Source organism: Drosophila ficusphila, unplaced genomic scaffold (genome assembly GCF_018152265.1).
Source record: "Drosophila ficusphila isolate 14025-0441.05 unplaced genomic scaffold, ASM1815226v1 contig_286, whole genome shotgun sequence".
NCBI lineage: Eukaryota > Metazoa > Arthropoda > Insecta > Diptera > Drosophilidae > Drosophila > Drosophila ficusphila.
The window spans coordinates 2808665-2821287 of record NW_025064189.1 but is presented as its reverse complement, the minus strand read 5'-3'; positions in this window follow the sequence as shown (position 1 = coordinate 2821287).

Below are 12623 nucleotides of genomic sequence, written 5' to 3'. Positions count from 1 at the left end.
ATCATTAATCTTTGTCCATTTATAATAAATTGTACTATTATATAATATAATATCGTATTTACAGTTAAAATTTAAAAGTTAAGAACACAATTAACCCCAACATAAGAATAAACATTATTTTATTGAAATAAGATTGCCCTTCCCATGAAAAACCATTTAATTATCTTTTTTAGAAGCAAGTTCTCTTTAAGCATGTATAGTTTTTTTAATACATTTTTCTAAGTGCAAGACCTTCTTTCTTTCTGGAGACCAAAACCAACGGAAATATGCTCAAGTTTCTGTTTTTGTTGGTCGGAAATGTTTAGCGCTTGCCCAGAATGATTAAAGTGTCGCTTTTTGTCTGGCTCCAGTTGCTTTTCCCCATTTGCATACAAATGTTCCTCAAATTTTGCTGACTAATGCGAAAGCGAACAAATCTACGTACTCCATTGTAGTTCAAATTGCAAAGACTTCCTGATTCTTCTCAAAAGTTGATGTAAGCGCGAAATTGATTTGAAAATAACATTAACTCTGACATTCTACGGTTGTTTGTAAAAAAAAGGTTCTTACCGTTTTTAAGCTTGAATATTTATTAAGCTTTTGTTACAAAAATTTTTACCAAAAGAACATATCAATATATAAAAATTAAATTACTTAACAAACACACAACAATATCTAAATGTGTTTCAATGGAGTAAAAGTTTCTTACCATAAATTCCACCAGAAAATTTAATGAATTTAAAAATGTATAAAATTTTGTATATTTTTTTTATAAACAAATTATTTCAAATAACGATATAATTTTTCATTTCATTAGATAATCAAGAAATACAAAAGTAGAAAATTCTTGAAAGTTTTCTTAATAACCAATTGATTATTATACATTTATTTGTTAGCTTATACTTCAGACAGTATCCCTCAAATAATCCCTCAAGCTTAATCCACTTCTTGGGTATGTCACTCAAATTTAGATACCAAAACTGGCGCGCGGTTGGTTGCTTCGGTTGACTCATGTGCTCCGATATCACGGCGAGCACGCACCACTCGGCCGGCGGAATGTAATGATTAACTTTTCGCAGTTGCTAAATTAAGTGAGTTTTTACTGCGCCCCGGATCGGATCGGGTGACTATAAGAAGCGGGGAGAGTCGCACTGGCGACTCCTGCTGCATCATCGACAAGAGTAAATTTGCAGTTGGCCAGCTGAAAAGAAGCGGGGGAAATGGGGGGCGGGGGCATCGCATTGCGTGTCTGCGACTGGGGCCAGAAATGATTTCCACATACCACAGCAGTTAAAGCCCTTAAGTCAGGGAGAAAATCCAATTAAATTCGGTAGCGAAAGAAATAAGTCTGAACTGTCGGCAAAATGATTCTACATACACGTATTTGCGTCAACATTGATTTTGCAGAAACAGAAACATCCAAACAGGGACTCCGAGGACTCCGATTCGATTCGGGGGCAAGTGCGGGCTAAGCGGATCCAAGACAAAGACCGACTGAATGTAGTTCATGTGCATGGCGATGGCGTGATTGAGGACGAACCCGAGGACAGCGGCACCAGCAACAGAAGCAGCAGCAGCAACAACAGCAACAGCAACATCAACTGCAACACCAGCAACATCAGCGGCGGTAGCAATAGCAACATCTTGACAGGGAGCAATAGCAAACACATTAAAAAATATATAACAAATTAGACAAATTTATAAATTTTTAATAAATATAAATATAAAAGCAAACACATTAAAAAATACATAAAAAATTAGACAAATTTATAAATTTTTAATAAATGCTTGTTCTAACTTCCGATTTCTTGCCTCTTAAAGTTACCTATATAGAAAAAATAATAAAATTTACATTTTTTATTTGACTAAGAATATTTGAATAATACAATCTTATGATTGTAATTCTTTTCATGAATTGTGTATAAAGTGGAACAAGCTTAAGACCATAATTAGAATAATTATTCTTCAACGTTTTAAAGTTTAAAATATTTGCAAGTATGTATTATTGTGCTACATTAAACTAAATTAGATTTTAATATTTTAAAGATTTTTATTGTTTGAAGATACCTAATGTTCAAAGCGGTTTACCCAAAACTGAGTATTATAAGACTGAACCTGCATTCTCTTTATTAATTATTACCTTTATTTTTTACGGTGCAACATGAAGAACATCAGCAACATTAGCAGCTTTTGTTACTGCTGCATTTCTGTGAGGCGTGATTTGAGTTTAAACGTCTGCCTGGACTTGGATTGGATTTGACTCTCGTCTGAAGTTCTGAGCCGGGACAAAGTCCGCACTGCTCTCCGCAAAACCGTCCAAAAGTTGCGTGCCCATAGGTCTTCTGTGTAATTGCGCAACAATTGTCAGGAGCTCCACCCCGCCGGAGTGCTCCTGGAAAACGCTCCTTAAGTAGCAGTTGGCGCTGCCCCGCCGTCGCCGCTTTTAAGGGCAGAAACCGCAATCAAGACACGGACACGTCATGGCTAACAAAAAAAAAAAAACAACAAAAAAAACTACAGTAAAAACAACGCATAAAACTCCTCCAGCTAAGGCGACTGCCGACTACCGACTCTACCTTCGTGTCTGCGTCAAACTTGCGGAAATCTGATTTTAAAATTATTAACAACATGCAATGGCTAAATAGTTTTGCATTCGATAACAAAAGCCGCTCCTCCAGAGCCACGTTCAAAAAAAAAACATGTCCAGCTGAATTTCAATCTTACTACAGTTCGAAGAAAAAGTACAAAAAAAAAAAGAAAAGAGGAGTAGAGGAAAAATCAGTGTTTAGTGACCGCATCATATAATTCACGAATTCAAATTCAAACCATCGAATGGCTAGCGAACCGTTATAGGGTTAATTAAATGCAGATCCAGTAGCTCCCGTTTCCATTTCCACGCCAGTTTCTCCACATTGCCACAAAACGCCAATCTACGAGCGGCTCCAAGTTGCAAGCTCCACTGCAGCTGCAATTAGAAGTTGCACAAAAAGCGCAATAGGAAAAACGCGGGGAAAACGAAAATGAAAAACATGGAAAACAAAATGGCGATAACTACCGCAATTTGCATATAAATGGACGTAGAAACGTCTTTAGTCACCCGAATCTTGAGCAAACCATAGGAGCGATTAACATTGTTGTCGACCGCCTGCGGAGGAGGGGGCGGGGGAAAAGGGGGCGTGGGAGGCAGAGGCGCCGCAGGGGGGCGACAACAGCGACCCGCAACGAGCAACCAGCTACGAGCAACTTTAAACTCGCAACCAGCAACCAGCAACTCGCAACATTGCAGCCAAGTGCAGTGGCAACAAAATGGCGGAACAGCCGTCAGAGCGTGGCACCAACACCAGCCCGAATTCCGACCCCAAACTCCTCGCAACTCGCAACTCCCAACTTCCACACCGAAACCAAGCCAAAACCAACACCCCACTGTTGGCCAAAGGTGATGCCATCAAGCGTGTTGGCTCGGTGGGCAGCGCCGATTGCAAGGGACTACCACCGACCGATGGCCTCGACCTCCCAGTACAGTTAGAGAAAAATTCTGGGTTGTACTTTATGTAATTTTGGGGAGCTAACAAGTAAGTATCTCCATTGTTTAATAAGGTGTCAAAAACATTTCTTTCATTATAAAATATATTTAAAAATCTCAGCTTGAAAGTCAAAATATGGTAAATAGTATTACAAGAAATATAACCTATTAAAAAAATTATCTAAACTAAATTTTTAACTTTATTTGTATGGTTTTATAGCCTAATTTCATTAGTAAGTAGTACAAGAAGTAAAGTTAGTTCCTATAAACATACAGCATAAAAATAGTGATTGGATATTTCCCAAAGCCACATTATTAGCACAATAACACTGTGCGACAAAAAAATGTTTGAGTTGATTTTTTCTTATTTTTCACTTCTACTAGTCAAAATAAGAATACAAGTTTTTGGATTTGTTAATATCAATAGCCAATCAGCTTCTACGCACACTCAAAGGTCCCAAAAACGCGTGTTTTTGCATATTTCACAGCCTTATAATACCATATTGGGAAAATATTTTTTCACCGTTATAAGCGTTTTATGCAAGTTCAATATCTATTAATTAAAATATATTAAGCAAATATACCGTTAGGCTTTTATAACAATGCTTTAAAATTTTTTTCTCCAAGCTCTATACTCTGGGCGACTACGTATGGAACTTGTTACGCGAGGACACCTCTGAAAAAGCCAAAAAAAATCAGAAAAAAATTTCACTTTTAAAAAAAATAATAGTTTATTGGAAGTAAAAAAAAAATAATATTTTGTGTTAAATATTTTCATAATAATAATTTCATAAAATTTATCATAAAAAAAGAAATCCTATCACTTAAAGATGGCATAAATATTTTTGTGCATAACTTATGCCCCTTTACCGAAAACAATCAAAAAAGTAACTCAAACAAACATTTCGTTAAATTTTGTCGCACAGTGTAATCTTACTCTCAAAAAATCCAAAAATTACTATGATAACATTACGATAACATTTATAACATTTTTAATTTGAAGAACTCTTCTTCAAGATATTTCTAAATTTATATTTCATTATTTAACATTTATGTTTGAAACCAGAGAAATAGTTTAAGCATTTAACAATTAACTCTCAGTGTATGGAGCTATTTTGAAGTTGGTTCCCATTCCTCCTTGGAGCCCTTTGCCCCCGGACTCGTCCACTCTGGTAATTGCAATTGTTTTTGTTCGAGTGGCGGGGCATTGGCTGCAGAAACGCGACCGCTGAAGTTGTCGGAGCAGCTCAGGCAACCACCCGCGTCCTCCTCCTTCCACTCCTCCGTCCACTCCCATTCCCACTCCTACTCCTCAACCACCTCCAATGCCAGCCCCACTGCCACCCACAATCTCACCCATTGCATTGATATCGCCCATTGTGCCGCCGGCACGGCTGTTATTATGCAAATGCCATTCACAGGTAATTACCACGCTGCACCGTTATAATTGCACTCGAAGCCCAGCTAGAAATCGCGATTGCAGTTCGTAGTTCGCAGTTTTCTGCTTTTCAGTTTTCAGTTTTCTGCTTTTCAGTTTTCAGTGTTCAGTGTTCAGTTTGCAGTTTGCAGTTTTCAACTTTTTAGCCCGCTTCTCCCATCCAAAGAGGAGAAGTAACACTGGAAAATCGAAACCGGCAACAAGATGTTGTTGCCACTAATTGCAGTAGCTAGCTGCTCAGTTGAGGCTCCCTTGGCAGCCCAATCCGCAAATGCAAAATTCGCTTGGCTCGGCATTTCGAAACATTTTTAAGTGGCAGACGGAAAATGCCACTGTATAATGGTTGGTATTTCAGTTTTAAAAAGGCTTTACATGACCAAAGTTTTAGCTTTAAAGAAACAAAGTAATCTTAGAAAATCACTTAAAACAGTTGCTTTACCTTTCACTCAATATTAAAGATGCATTTAAATGTTTAAGCCACTTATTGTGGCTATTGGTTAAGCTTAAATAAAACAAAAGAAAACAATTTTGTAAAATTAGGGAAACTATTTTCTTTTAGCTTTTGCTAAAGGTTGATTTCATATATTTTAAGGTAAATATAAGTGTGCCGTCTTCTTCTTGAAAATTATAAAATTATTAATTTATTTATGAGTCTTTTATTAACTTACTAGTATTTTGTTTACTAATCTGTAGCTATTTTACCGCCACATCTTAGCATATAAAATGTAATAAAAACCCTTACAACTTATTATTTCAAAACTTATGGTGTCTGGTTGTAGAAGCCCAAATATACTACAACCGCTATAATTCGTCGATAAATGTTGTACAACCAATTCCGCTTTTCGGTGACTTGATAAAGAGCGGCAAATTTGAATAAATTGGTAATATTGAGAGGCTGTTGCAATGGCACCGCCACAGATGCTTATCTACAGGCTGACCTGTTACCTGAATGCAGTTCCAGCGGCACCTTATCCTCCTCGGGCGACGACAATAGGACACTTTTGTGCCGCTGACACCTTGAGAACCCACGAGAAGAACCCAGGGAAGAATCTAGAGGAGAATCCAGAAAAGAACCAGAAGAACAGGGCATCTGCATCGGCAGGCAAATTAGAATAACTTAAATACACGGCGGCACGCATTAAGCGGCTGCAGGCGATACCATCTGAAGAATCGCCCAGTTCCTCTCGATTTCTGTTCAGTTCAGTTTGCTTCAGTTCAGTTTTAGTTCTGTTCGATTCGACGGGGAATTCACTGGAGGGGAGAGAACTGCGAATCCTTTCTTAACTTGGCCCTCGCCCGCTATCAAAAAGTAATAAATCTGCCCCTGATCCATCGTAAATCTTTGCGTTCCCTTCATGATTTACCCACATAAATCAAAATTATCGACCCTCAGACTCCGAGGAGGAGAATCTCCTTTCGGATGCTTGAGAATCGGAGAGAGGTGTTGCCTGTTAACTGCTCGAAAGTGTTAAATGCATTCAATCTGCGAACTTGTCGCGACTGATTGGGCAGTTTGAATTAAGTTCGAACCGAGGATCATCTCTCCATTAACTCGTTTGCTTTGTGGCCAATACAAATACGAATACAAATCTTGTGCTCATTATGGCGACTCTTTTGGTTAGTGCATTTAGTGGCTCAATTATCGCCTGCTGGAGGATGAGCAGAATTTCCAGCTGTCGGTTCAATCAAACGGATCACCCAGCCAACCGCGATACCGCAAGTTTTTGGAGTTTGAAATATCTGCTCACGCACCTTTCTCCCGGGAAAATTCGTCACATGCAAAGTGAAATTACCTGGTCGGCTAATTTCATTTAATTTTCGGGCATTGTCAGCCAGTCGAGCCAAAAAAAAAAAAAAAAAAACTAAAGAAGAAACGAGTAGAAGAAGCGACCGCTACAATTACAGCATATTTTCCCCAATTAATAATTAATAATTTGTTTGGGTCACGAAACGCTCTTTTAGGAGCTCTGTGAACTGGAGGGCAACAGTTTGTACACACACATATTATATATTATATTTTTGGGTGAAAGAAGCCAGAAGGAAAGGCGATCTGACCCGCCTCCCGACGGAACAATCCGGCTGACTGAGACGGTTAATTGCTGTCACAAAAGACGAACTCGAGATGGAGTTCGGAATCGGAATTGGAAGTGGAATAGGAATTGGTATTGAAGGTGAACTGCAGGTGAAAATCTTTTGTGGAAAAGACAAAGAGTCACCTGGAGAAACACGCAAGGTTAGTCAGAGGTGCAGAACACATTTTGTGTGCGAGCTCCGTTTCCTTCCTGCCGTGAACCCCGTGACCCTAAATGGCCATTCCACCGTCAGTTGGCTGACGAAGAGTCGGATTGATTTCCCTCTTGCCCAGATTTCACTGCTCCGTCATCTGTTCATGCATGGGAAAATTGTGAGAAGCTAGTTTAATTTAATTAATATTATTTATATGCTAAAGATTAATTGACTTTATTGACTTTATTAATTAATATATTCTTACTGAGATCAATAACTTTTATGTCTCAGCTTACTAAGTTATAACAGCTTAGCATGGTTGTTATAAATCTTTAGCTAAAATTAATGTTTTATAAGATTTAATTTATGTAATCATGATTGAATATATTTAGTTTATAATAAATATTAAAACGAAATATATTTAATTAAACTATTAATATCAGAGTCTTATTCTGTGATCTGCATTTTCTGTCTAGCTTTGAAATATATAAAGTATAGTTTTAGGAAGTAAAACTTATTTGGTTATTTTTTAGTAAGCTCAATAAGTAGTACTCTTTTTAAAAGCACATTTTGTTGTAACTTTTTGCCTGCATAAGCTATGTAAGAATCTCCCCCTTTTTTCAGATGTTGCTGCTCTAATTCAGCCTCAATTTGTGCCTTGCGCAGGCCCATAAATTAATTGATGCCCTGGCCAGCTAGCTGAGTGATAACCATCGCTTTTCCCCTTTTGCACCACGAATCCCCCCCATTCCGAAAGCCCACTCCCTTTTCGCCAGATCCTGTTCCGAGTTCGCATTCCCTGTGCATTTAGGCTTCGGGGGAAAAGTCTGCGCAGCTTCTCTGATTCTGCGGCCAATAGAGACATCACCATCGGCGTTAACCCATCGCAGCCCCCTGTCCCTTTTCGAGCCCCCACTCTGTGCAACCACTTGAATTATGTGTGTCTCGGGCTGTGAATGAAGCGATGTGCGACCAGGATTGGCTAATGTACGGGCTGTGTCCACTCCGTGGCTGCCACTGCCCACTCAGTCCGCAGATCCCCCCTTAGCCCCCCTTTACCCCCTTCACCCCGCCCCTGCCCCCTCCGTATCGTCAAAATTGTCGTTGGCTCGCAGTTAAATTAAGTCATAAATTCAGTATTTATCTGCTGAATGTAGTTTGTTGTCCGGTCATCACTTCAGCGTCAGCCTTTGTCGCCGCTGCCCAGCCGAGCCGGTCGTCCCTCGAACAGTGGGAAAGGTTGGGGATTGTGAATTAGAAATCAGAAGTTGCCCTTAAGAAAATAAGGTAAGTACTTTTTTAAATAATTGTGAAATTTTATAATTTTTAATCCAAGCCATTCATTTTAAATTATTTCGCTTCAATTAAAGCTAAACATGAATATTATAAATAAAAATTATATTATCGCTTAAGCTTGTTAGTTACCCATTTTAAACACATAAAAAATTTTTTTAAGTTTTTAAGATTAGATGTATTCAAATACAAGAGTTATAAAAAACCATTTAAAGATTGTTTTTAGTATTCAAATATTTCTATCGTTAGTTATCAAGTGCTTAGTTCTAAATAATGCACTACAAAAATAGAAATTGATGTGAATACAAAAAGACAGAATGAGTTTTTTTTAAATTTAATTTTTTTTTAATTAAAATTTTATTTTGTGTTATTTTTGAGTTCAAATAGTTTTGTGATGGTAAAAGAGAGTTTTTCAAAAAGTGTTTAAAACTGTTTAAAACTTATGAGTTGATCTAAATAAAAACTACTGAGCTTCTATAAAAATTCTGTACATTTTTATTGTGATTATCCCTTGCATATCTCACCCACTGTAAAGGTTCCCGTGAAAGCCGCTTTTATCCAGGTTGCTGTTGCTGCTTTTATGGCAGCAGATAGCTCGCATGTGTCACCCGTTGCGGCGCCCCCCTTTTGGATCCTCGAGGCTCTGCTGTTGCATTGGCGAGATCCTCGATCGGGTTGGACATCGGCGCTGGTTCCGGGGCAGCGACTTAGCCCCACTTAACCGGGCTCTTGGGGCGGTGCGAATAATTGGATTGAGTTGGCTTTTCTCCACCGACCCTCATTCGCACTGCCAAAATATCGCCTGAGTTTTTATTTTTTATTTTTGTCCATGGGAACGCACTCACTCTTGCTGGACGAATTTCAGATTTATTGCCGTACATCAATTAGTTGGCATTCAGAATACATCTCAAATACCGCCGACGGCAAAGTGGCACAAATCACCAATCACAAATCACTGATAATACAGATCAATAACAACCTGACGTCAATTAGTCAATTCTTTGTCACCGTGACACACTGATTCCGAATCACTAAATCGGAATCGCAATCTTTCTATTTCATTTCTAGCCCAGGACCTCGGGCATTAGCTGTTTACTATTTCGGCATTGTCTTGCCGGCCATTTATTGAAACATAATGCATACAGCAAGCGCATTTTTAAATGTCAGCTCGGATTGGATATGGATCTGAATCTGAATCTCACCTGTTTTTTTTTGTTTTTTTCATTTTCGCCGGGAGTCGCACGGTTGCAGGTAACCGAGTGGCTGGCAATTGTCATTGTCGGTGTTGCTGTCACCGTGGATATTGTATATTGGATATTGCCGCCGTGTGACAGCCAGTCGAGATATAGAGACGACTCAGACGACTCCCGATGACACCGATTGTCGCACAAACCAACCGCCGCTCACGTGCGCCCCTCACCATCTCAGCATCTCATCTACTTTTCCTGCTTTTTTTTACTCCTCCGGCGGCAGTGTGAAATATTTTGACAAATCGCAGGCCACTTAATCAAAAATCATCATCGGAAAGGGATCGATGTTTTGTATTGAGGTATCAGCGCGCATAAAGGACGAGCCGGCAGTGTACGAATATATATAGATATATGTATATATTTGTGCCTGTGTGGGTTGAACAAGAGATTTCCGTCGAAGCCGATAAAAGGTTATGGGAGACAAGTCCGCCGGGGTGAGTGCACTGGTGGAAAAGTCCTTAACCTTAAGTAAAGTATAACAAAGTGATTTTCAAAAATAATACAATACATTACAGTAACTTACTCTCATATTAATTAGCATTCATTTATTTTGACTGATTTTTTATCAAGGATGATTATTTATAAAGGTTTATAATAAATTAAATTAACTTTTGATAGTATGTTATATAATAATATTAACATCAAATAATATTTATAGAATACTTTTCCAATTTTAATAATTTTAAATTGCTATTTAAAAAAAGTTTAGTTGAACTTTTTCAATTGATTGAAATTCTTCTTTTTTGGTTATCAAGGAATAAACTTTCTCTGTAATTTATTTTTAATAAATACATATTAATATAATAAATATTTTTCAAACATTTTGAAATGTTTTAACCCATCTCCAGAACACTTTTATATTTTCTCAGTGTGAGTACATAAAAATTGGAAGCTCCAAAGCGTTGTATGTGTCGCACTTGTCGCCCGCCTAAAGGTGAAAATTATGAGTATGGAAAGCCTCGCACACAAACACGTACTCCGTAATGAGTGTTCATTTGTGTTAACACGTGATTAGACCCCGAATCAATCTTAATAATGAGCAACGTGACACTCACGGAGGGTTTACGTCAGCGCTAACTATCCGGCCGTAAATTGGAATGGTGGCTAACCGATTGAAGTCGCGCGACTCTGACTGCCTCATATTCGGCTTTCCTCTGGGCGATCAGCCATATAAATTGCCAAACATTTATCAATAACGCGGGACGTGACCAATTAGCCGTTTCTCGAGTCAATAAAACGCATCATTAAAAATGTTTGCCTAGCCGTCGAGTCCTCACACAAACAAGTTGGAACACATGTGATCCCAATCATCCTCATCCTTCGATAATAGCAGTCAAATAAAAACATGAACCGTTGAAAACATTGACATAAACAGGTGATGGATGCTTTTATTGAAATCTGCCTTTATTGTCAAGCAATAGTTATTAATGCTTTACGAGCAGGTATGCAATGGCACTGAAAAATGAGTTGAGTACTTCATGTTTTTATGGGAGTACAATAAAATGCTTAGCTTAACCAAGTGCAACAAAAAATAAAATTTAGAAAAGTTATAAAGCCAGAAGTAGTAAATTCTAATGATGCAGTTTGTTATAGAATAAAAATACAAACATTTAGGGGTAAGCCACTTCAAAATCTGATTAAAATTATAAAATTTATATACCTAGAACTGGTGAAACTTAGCCACATTTCAGCAAAAAATTTTTTTGGAAATTTGGAAAGGTGTTGTGTCATAAAAAGTGAAATATTTAATATTATTAAATTATGGTGTAAGCTATTAAACAATATAAATATGCTTATATCCGCTTCAGACAATAAATCGAAATACACGCACATTTGAATACTTCTGATGTGGCTACCTATCGGGGTGCTCCAATATATCCAATTCACTGGGTTCGATTCGGATTCGGATGGCATACTCCAGATGCTGCGATCGCAGCGAGCGAGTCCGTAATTAAAGTTGATCAGGAAACAAATGCTAAAATCACGCAACTCCGAGTGAGCTAAATGCCATGGCAGCTGAAGGAGCTCGAATCGAATTGCGAAAGGTCGATTGCGATTGCTTCATCCGACAGGCAGGTGATGAGCCGTCATGCGAGCTGCTCTACCCTATATAGTAGATACCATACCGCATTAGAGCATCAGCGATGAGAAGCCCCAGCTAACGGAGATGGATCGAGGGAATTGGGGATCTGAGGATCCGACGAACCGACGATCTGAAGACTCAAAGATCGAACTTGCTGGGCGCGCACGCGATTGATTAAAAAAAACCACCGCGGAGTTTGTTTGAAAGTGTGGGCTAATTTTCATAGACAGCGCACGCTGGACACGCGCATGATGCGTATCTGGGGATCTTTCGGATACCCGACATCCCGTCCTTAGTATCTGACTTCTTCTGACTTGTCGTGCGTCAAAAAGCTGAAAATCACCTGTCTGTTCATCGGCATTTCCGCCGGCTACTCAAAAAAAAAAAACAGAACAAAATGTAGGCACAAAAACCTCAAATGTTGCGTCATTATCGAGAACATTTTTTTTTATCCGAAATTTATTCCATATTCAGCGAGTCCTTGCCCACATTGCTCTAATTTTTTCCGCTGCTTATCGTCCTTTTTGTTTTAATCACTAGGCCCTTGGATCCTTGGAGCGTGGACCCTTTTCCACCTTGCCATGTTTTTTGATGAATTGATGATGGGGTCTGGTCCGCTGGAAAAACGCCTAGCAAACTCAAAACCCCGAACACCGAACCCCGAACCCTTTAACCGCCACTTGGTTTTTCTTAATTTGGAATTTATTTAAATCCACAAAGGGTCTAGAGGGAAGGGTGCAGTCAGTCAGTCAGTCAAGTTGGTAGAGTCAGTCACATTGAGGGGGTTCGTCGCCCCCGTTTTTTGGCAGGTGCAGCTCCTCCGATCGGTAG